The following is an 8,348-nucleotide window of genomic DNA, read 5'->3' on the forward strand; positions in this document are numbered from 1 at the left end:
TACGCGTAGTCAAGAAAATTTTGTCTCTTCCTTTATTGAACCAGTAACACAGTTACCAACGCAAATAAATCACGAAAAGTCCAATAACTAATACCATAAGTCATAATTATATACTGTACTTGGTATTGAATAATCGAGAATTCGCGCATGCTGTTTCGTTATGCTGCTCTTAAAATCACGTGCGTAACACGTCACCACAGAGTCCAAAAGAAGCTTCATTGTTCACGGATGACGCGTTTGGTGACAAAACACATTCATTATTTTTTGTGTGATACACTACTGTACATTACATGATTTTGTAAGCTCATCAAGTCGATATTGATAAAAACGAATGCGTCATGCCTTTGCAGTACAGTATTATGATGTCAAGGTTAAAGGAAGTGTCCTTTAGATTATGTGGATCAAGTAAATCCAGCAAGATAAGTGAAAAACTATTTTTCTTTGTATCGCAACTGACTGAAAAATTGTCGTTTATCGACGCAAATAAGAACCGATTATTCAGTGTTTAAGTAGAAGTCATGATGATTAAAAACCATGAACATTACATACTTGGGTCGGACTCGAAACTAATGATCTCCCGATTACTTGACATGTGTTGTATCCAGTATTTGATAACAAGCTGCTATAAACAAACAAACAGACAAATATACTCGACGCAAGAATTCACTAATGTAAAAATTTTTCTTTGTACGTAGGATATATTTTTACATGAACAAGAGTCGTAGATTTCCTACCTACAGAGGTGCGGAATTATCAGTTTGATAAGACATTTTCAAAGAATTACGAGTGCATGAAATTAATCAAATCTTAATATTTATCTATGAACAGATAGTTTAATTTCACTTGTTTCAATACTTTTTTATGCGTTCGCGTAATGCACATGTCCTAGAAAAAAAAAAACATCTTCCCTTACTAGAACTATGAAACTTTAAATGGCACCGTGTGTGTTGTGAGCATCTCAAATACTCATATGTCAATAGTATCGATAATAAAATGACAACTGTAATTAGTAATATTAGAATTGTTATTATTTGTATAATTCTATCATGGTTGAATAACTGATTTGTCTGCTAGTTCACGGTCAAACTTCGAATTACACAAATTACATATTACTTGGTATATATTTCTGAGTAAACTGTCACTTTATAAAGGTGAATAGAAATAAGGCAACATCCCATTTTTCTTTTCTTAGACATTACCTCCTTACGTGCCATCTTGATTTCCGCATCGTGGTATCTTATTTTGTTTGTTTATTACTGATTTTGATTTTCGCACTTTGAAGGAGGAACGAGACAAAGGAAAAAAAAAAAGAAAAAACAACTGAGAACGCCCTCGAAATTCTGAAAAAAAAAAAAACATGGCGAAGAATTACGAAACACCCCGTGACGTCATCACGGGAAGGAGCTTAAAAATAATAACCTATAAGCACGTATACAGCGCCGTCAGTTTGAATCAAAGTATGACGTAGAACAAGCTCGAGCTGAGTAACAATGACAGGGAAACAAAAGATGGTATTTTTTTTTTTTTTATCCCAAAAGGTGCACAGTATAATCTTTTCAGGTTTTTCATTTCCAGACGGAAACAGAATAGAGCCGATATGCATATTACATACCTATAGTTAGGCCTTCTCTGACTATACTTGTATACACAAAGCCGCGGAGACCCTAGGGCCCGAATTCACGAAGGTGGTACAAATGAAACCATGGTTTAAACCATGGACAAAAACCATGGAGCGCCAAGTGTCGCATGGATTATTTCGTTACGAAATCAGCCATTTCGTCGATGAAATGATTATTTTGTAACGAAATAACAAAATTTTGTAACTAAATGAACATTTCGTCCACGGAATGATAATTTCGTTAACGAAACGGTCATTTTGTCGACGAAATGACCCATTTCGTAACGAAATATTCCATGCGACACTTGGCGTTCCATGGTTTTTGTCCATGGTTTAAACCATGGTTTCATTTGTACCACCTTCGTGAATTCGGGCCTCGGCGTCTGAGTGAGCTTGACTGCATGGCCGTGATGATCGCACCAGGGAGGTGTAAGAAAAAGAGAGACAACTCCTGCTCTCCTTTGAAGGATGCGCGGCACCGCCGAGAAGTTATGCGCTTAACTACAGGTGGGGTGCTTTGACAAAAGAGAGCATCAACAATCGGGACTAGCGCTCTCACATCTAGAAATACTTGCCCCTACTGCATTTACTGTATTATAGAAAAATATCAGGTTTTTAAGAGGGCGTAATTTTCATTTCATTTCGATTTGCGCATTACGAAGAAACTAGAAATACATGTTTATAATATTGAATTCTTTCCTAAAATTACTCTTAATCGAGTATTTCATTTAAAAATTTACGGGGGAATAAAGCTTGTAATTCAAAGAAAGGTGAAATGCGTTCTTCGTCTCCAAACTTCGAGCGGTGCAGAGCATGACTTCAAATCGTATAGTGGAATGCTAGACATCCCATTGTAACGCTTTGAAACCAAACATGACATTGTGTTTGCATGAATTACGAACGAGTTGTCTCTCCTTTTATTACACCTCCCTGATCGCACGTATGCAACCCATTTCAATTGATGCACTTCGCATGTAGTTGTTGCTAAGCCTCAGACAATCCTCGGGCAATCTTTAAGGTTGTCAGAAAAAGTGTTTGTTACAAAGATCTGCATAAAATCTCAATACATTAGTGAGCTGGTCTATATATCTTGTATTTTCCCCCTCTACACGAGACTGTGTTCGTGGTACATCTGTTGCGGTCACGGCGATATTCCTCGAGGTCTCTCACTGCTATTACCTCTGCGTCTGTCGTGTTGGCGAGATACTCGGTCGATTGAAGGTCTAACTTGCACTCAAGACCTCTAGCAGCTGCTACATATTACAGCGGGCCCCGGGCCTGCTTTCTGTGGTTGGAGGGGCCGATTAATAGTAGTCGAACATGAACAGTTCATACATGAGTTTTTGTTGTAAACTCGAGCATAACAAGCTCCCTGATTACACATACAGTACTCATAAGTACTTGTGAAACAATACATTACTTAGTTATGCTTCCATTTTTTTTTAATTTCTTCTTGTTTTGCTGTTTTGGATTGGTTTGCTCTGTGTGTGTGTGTGTGTGTGTGTGTGTGTGTGTTTAATCATCAAATTTTGTTTGTTGAATAGCCCGACAGACTTAACGCAGCAATTGTGGCTCGGATAAAGGAGTCGCTTTGTTCCCCAGACGTGATCACGGAGCTGGTGGCTGCTGTAAAGAAAATGTTGCTTGAACAATAATAAGCCAAGATGTCTGTCGATGCCGTGAAGACAGACATACAAACGCAACAGGAATACACAGAGTTACTGAGAGCGCAGACCGGGATACTCCCGAATGAGTTTGCCAAAGTAAACAACATTCTACGCATGATTACGTGAATTGGAATTGTAGTCGAAGAAACTCGCTATCACTACAATTTAGTTGCGTGAAGGAGTTGCAGGATGAGGACAATCACCAAGTAATTACACGTGTACCAACATCGTTAAAGATTCGGCATCGAACTGAGAGCGCGCATGGCATCGGTAGAAATCACAGGATCACGTTCGGGCGGAGTGAGCAAGACGCTATCATCGAGACAGAAAATCCAAGGTCATCTTCGCGAAATTCGCGACTTCCAACACCAAATAGCAGCTCTACCAGGCGTGGTCGAAATTAAAAGGATCGATGATTTTCGTCAAGGAAGACAAAACAACACCTCGCGCACAACTTCTATACTACATGGCTCGGACGCATAAACGTACCTGTTGTTTGGACATGGACTGTAGGCGAGAGAATCTACGCATTGACAGGAGATCGAATTAGAAGACGAAAGGTGGTAATTAAAAGTCAACGGGACGTCGGGAGACTAAACGCCACACGTAGTAACTAGGTATCAAAACGCTCTACTTTGTGGTTGATACATTTGATGTCATAGAGTTATACAGTTAGCTGAACTATTTGCAACTCTACATGACTGAGTTTATTATGAGACTATTATTTCTTGCTTGAAATAACTTTGGCATGTGATTCATAATTAAGATGAGTAAACAGCGGCCTGGGAAACTAAAAGAAATTAATCTTATTTTGTCTCCAGTCACTGATCTGCTACTCGGTGTAGACAGATCACACCTCATGGTAGGGGAAGAGTTCATTGGAGGCAGATTAGATGACTCGCTTGCTAATAAATGCCCCAAGGATTGGTTTATTCAAGGTGGTCCAACAGCCAACACCACACCATGCGTCAACAACATCAATGTAGCAGCATCGGGCTCCCTTGAAGAGTATCTTGGGATGGAGGTAATTGGATTGGAACCAAAGAGATGCAGGTGCTTTTCTGATGTCGAGAAGAGTCCACTTGTTCCATGCACAAGGGTATGAAACAACGACCTGATGGCCTTTATGAGGGGAACCTACGATGGAAACGACCTCCAGACTGACTTCCCAACAACTATAATTATGCGGCCAAACGGCAGAAGAGTCTGGAAAACCGATTCTGTGATCATCCAGAAGAATGAGAAGACTACTGCAGAGAAATGAAGGACCAATTAGACAGAGGTGTATCCAGGCTTGTGCCACACAGGAGCTCAGATGAGACAAGGAAGCAAACCGGAAGATGTGCTTCGACTCTCCCACACCTTGCTGTTGTGAAGGATTCAAAGACGACCCCTGTTAGAGTCACTGATGACGGAAAGGCAAAGTACCAAGGACGATTTTCTGATCAAAAGGGGGGGGGGGGGTGGAGCCAATGCTTGCTTCTTCGAAGTGTTCTTACGGTTCCAGAAAAAAAAAGAGGTTGGAGTGGTCGCAGACAAATCCAAAATGTTCCAGGTGATCAAGATATCCCCGAAGAACGCAGGATTCCATCGCTGCGTAGAGAGGCCACATCACCCAATACAGGTCCATGAGCTGACAACAGTGACCTGTGGCGACAAGCCCTTCGCCCGCTCCAGCACTAGTCACCATTAAGCATGTGTTACATGAGCATGCACCTGATGACGATCTTCATAGAGTTGTTGTCAAGCAGTTCTACATGGACGAACTCAGTGGATATATGGACATCTATGCACTTTACGAAGTCAAAACTGGTCAAGCCCCTTGAGAAAGGAAAGTTCAACCTCAGGAAAGGACGATCAAATCGCAAAGAGGTGTGCGATGCAGAGGAGAGTATATATAGGTATAGTGAAACCTTTAGTGTCCTACGAACAAAATGGAATCTCTGAAATGACACATTGAGTGTCAAGTCAGTGACACCAGTCACGGATGTCGTACCAACGAAGAGTGAGATACTGGCCTACACAGCATCATTTAATGATGTCCTTGGTCTTCTTGCTGGAGTACTTGTACGCTCAAGGTTTATGCTGCAGTAGCTCTGGCAGAGGAGCATATACTAGGATACCCTCCTCAATGACAGGCCAGAACTGTGCACCATGCTGAAGGGTATATCAGCAAGAATCTAGAAGAGGCAATCATGTTGTATCATCCCGGACAGCTGAAAGGGTAAGGGACTACTACCAGAAGTTACCCTACATCATGGCGTAAGCGATGCCATAGACCAGAGGATGCCATGAGTATGGGCATGTGGTTATGTTGATAACACGCAAAGAGTGGTGAAGGACAGGTATCCGTCGTCGCGGCAAGGTCTAGCCTTACACACCTGCAGCAGATGAGCATGCCGCGGAAAGCACTCTAGGTTATCCTGCTGCTTGCTCGACTGATGACTACCCTGAAGAATACCGTGCGTCTTTAAATCGCCTACTCAAGAATATGGACAGACAGTTTGACTGCGACCTGCTGGCTTCATGGGCAAAGTCCTTTCGTTCCTATGTCTCTTCATCGCCGAGAAGAGAGAAATCACTCCCGACATTGGCCCCTTAACTGATGTCTCATATGTGCCAACCGATCAGAATGTAATTGACATAGTGCCCATTACAATTACGGTACACATTTCTTTTGTTTTTCTTTGTCGATGGTGCTCGGAAACACTGAACTTCGTTACAGCGAGCTAACTGTAACCGTGTTTGTTGTAAGCGAAGTTTGCAAAAGGCTTTAATGATATTGGAACCTGAATTTGTACTTCGTAACGAAATTTCATTTTAACCGTGTTCATTAATAACGGGAGTGCACTGTAATAATAACTTCAATTATACTTTGGTTCAAAGTACCGGTAAGAGTGCTGTACGTCCGTATCACTTTGGAGCTCCTTCCAGAGATGACGTCACGGAAAAATCTAGTAACAATTCGCCAAGTTTTGGCAGATTTTCAATTAGCATTCCCAGTGCATTTTCTTTCTTTTTTTTTCTCTCTCTCTTTCTCTCCGTTGCCCTTTCTTTCGCTAGAAAAAAAAAGTATAAATGTCAAAATCATCGGAGGGAAATTACAAAGAATGGTATTTATGAGAAGATATGAGATGTTCTTAATCCCTTGGTTTTACCTTCGAGACTATTGATTTAGCTCCAAGCTCAATTCTATCATTTTTAAATTGGCTATACATGTACTAAACATGAGTAAAGACAGACAAAGGTAATGGTAAAGGTTTCATCAAGCTCTGATCAAAAGGGGAAAAATGCTTCAATATATTCACACACAGTGATATCATTAGAATGGATAAAAAGATGCCATGGCCTTGGAAGGACAAACACACATAATCTTCACGAAATATCCTTTGCTGACATGGAAAAAAAAAAGAACTTGTGTCCCCACTTGTTTGTTTGTTTGTTTGTTTGTTTTGTTTTGTTGTTGTTGTTGGTTTTTTTTTTTTGCTGCATTGCAATTTTACGGGGTAACGGGGTTGTAGTTGTGAAATTATCAACATGATTGTTATCATTTTTGGGCACTAACCAATCACAGAGTTGATGAAATTGACACATATGAATTGATGACATCGTGACATCAGCTGATTTGAACATGAAGTTATGACCAATCGGTGAAAAAAAAATGTCAAAACTGAAGATTCCAAAACTTCCATATTTTCAGTCCTATTCTAACAAAACCTCTACCAACTTGTTCTTCTGATTTTACTCTATGTAGCAAATTAACAGTGAAGCATACTGGAATTGCCCTTTACAAGCAACTGTGTAGGTTAGTTAAGATGGACATCAGTACTCGGATTAATAAATCTTTGTTTGCATTTATTTCAAATCACTAAAGAGGTAGATGATGAACAATATGTGAAATATATAATTTAACATCTTGAACAGGGATTAAGGAGCATAATATTAAGTTTAACAAATTAAAAAGTGCAAAATAATCAAAAGAAAAAAACAACAAAGAACTATACCTGGAATTACACATAAGACGTACGTAAAAAGCAAATTGGAGTGAGTGAAACGATCAGATCAGCCACAAGTAGTTATCCATGAATACTGATAAAAATTATGTTTTTACCCACCATGTCCCTCTCGACCCAGGTGTATAATGAATACTGCCAATGCTAGGGTTTTAATAATTACAGGGCCATCTTGGAGAAAGGTGACGACATTGTAGAGACTACCTTCGACAAAGAAGGCCATATAATCATTACACCTGTATTTTTACCTCTGCCAAGGAGGTCATGTTTTTTTTAACAGCCTTGGTTTGTTTCCTTGTCTGTCTGTTTGCAAAATAACCCGAAAGTTGTGAACGGCTTTGGATGAAACTTACAGGAAAAGTTGATAATGAGTATTAATGACACATTACATTTTGGTAGTGATCTGGATAATCATCTTGATCCAGGATACTTTTTTTAATTTATTTTTTAATCTTGAAGGAGTGTCATTAACAAATAGGACCAACAAAAGAGGGAGTTCAAGATATGCATATTTGAGGTGTGCATACGTGCACTTAGCATGCGCTCAAGGCACAGCACGTAGTAAGCTGCTGATGAGGTAGACTTTGAGACAGAACAGAAAGGTTCCTTTGTAATAATAACAATAATAATAATAATAATACTAATAACGATAATGATAATTTGCACTTTTACTGCACTTACTACAGAGTTTTTAAGCACCCTACATACTATAGTATACGATGTACCATCATTAATCATACTGTACCATAACACTGGGAAATATTCAAGGGGTGATTTTCAGTATGCGTGTAGGGTGGAAATAAGCTGTGCTCTTTGAGTGCTTTTGTAGTTATCATTATTATCATTTATTTTATCACTGTCATCATTACTATCATTATTACACTGTATCATTATATTTCACTTCTCATTTGATAAACCGGAGACTGCCACAATTCATACTATGGTGGTCAGCCATCCCCACAACATACCAACTCCATCCTTTTTATAGCATTCTCTTGACTTTTAGAGGAACAATCTGGACAAGAGATTTAGTGATAATAAGACAAGCAA

Source organism: Diadema setosum, chromosome 9 (genome assembly GCF_964275005.1).
Source record: "Diadema setosum chromosome 9, eeDiaSeto1, whole genome shotgun sequence".
In the NCBI taxonomy this organism is placed as follows: Eukaryota; Metazoa; Echinodermata; class Echinoidea; order Diadematoida; family Diadematidae; genus Diadema; species Diadema setosum.